Source organism: Globicephala melas, chromosome 13 (genome assembly GCF_963455315.2).
Source record: "Globicephala melas chromosome 13, mGloMel1.2, whole genome shotgun sequence".
Taxonomy (NCBI): domain Eukaryota; kingdom Metazoa; phylum Chordata; class Mammalia; order Artiodactyla; family Delphinidae; genus Globicephala; species Globicephala melas.
In genome coordinates, this window is record NC_083326.1 from 10,538,525 (window position 1) to 10,539,752 (window position 1,228).

The 1,228-nt window shown below is 37.9% G+C and overlaps 1 pseudogene; it reads right to left on the bottom strand.

Annotated features, from left to right (window-relative positions):
- Positions 1-309: 309 nt before the first annotated feature.
- LOC115859206 (large ribosomal subunit protein uL22 pseudogene) lies at positions 310-956 on the bottom strand (annotated as a pseudogene).
- Between the last annotated feature and the right edge of the window lie 272 nt (positions 957-1,228).

Consider the following 1,228-nt stretch of genomic DNA (forward strand, 5'->3'; position numbering starts at 1 on the left):
TGTAAAGTTTGACATGTTCCATTTGTATATTCAATCTTTCAATTTAGTGTTTCTCAAATATGTGACAGGTTGAGAGCCTCATTTGATAGTTTCCTTCTCTCTGGTAAAAGATGGTGGGTGCTTAGTAAATATTTGTGGGATGGTGAGAAATGGGAAGAGAAGAAGGCTGAAGTTCTTTCTCTGCTGCATCCCAAGACTGTACTATGCAGTGCAATAGCCACTAGACACACATAACTGGTGAGCACCTGAAATGTAGCTAGTTTGAATTGAGATGTGTTTTAAATGTTAAATATACAAATGTCCAAATCTTCATATGAATGAAAGAATGCAAACTATCTCATTAACAATTTTTTTTCCTGCTTTTATTTTTATTTGCATTTTTTTTGGGGGGGGAGGTGGCATTTGTTCCCGGGCCATAAGTTTTTGTTTCTTTAGTTTCTTCTGGGGTATCTTTTTCTTCTGTGCAACCTCCTTTTCTGATTTAAGATCAATCTATTCTTTTTCAGTAAGGATCATCTCAGTGTGGCAGGGAGAGCTCATGAATGGGTTGATCCGACCATGAGCTCTGTAAGTCCTGTGCCGTATCTCGGGGGCTTTGTTCACCTGGATGTGCTCAATATCCAGAGAATCTACATCTAAACCCTTAAGTTCAGCATTACTCTCTGCATTTCCGAGCATGTGCAGTAAAAATTCAGCAATCTTTTTGGGCCACCGACTCTTGAGGCCAGCCCCACTGTTTGGCCTGGGCACACCTACCAACTCCACCATTGTAACGACTGAATGGCACACATCGCTTCTGTAAAGTGACATCCTTCAGATACTCGGTGGCATTTAGGATATGCATACCGTTAATGGCCTGGGAAGTTTCACGAGTGTTCTTAAAGTGAACACGAAGGTTTGAACCTCTTGATTTGCATGTTTGTGGGGTTTTCTGGGTCAAGTGAATGGTGAACCATTTTTAGAGGTCACCTCAGGCCGCTTACTGGAAAAAGCTCATTAACAATTTAAAAAATATGTATGAAATATTCAAATGATAATATTTGGATATATTAGGTCAAATAAATATGTTGTTTAAATTAATTTCACTGTTTTTAAAAAATGTTTTAAAAAATGTGGTTACTAAAAAATCTAAGATTATGTATGTGGCTTGGATTACATCTCTACTGAACAATGCTGACCCAGAGTGACACTTTTTGTGCATAAATTTTCTCTTCAATAAAATAAAGGA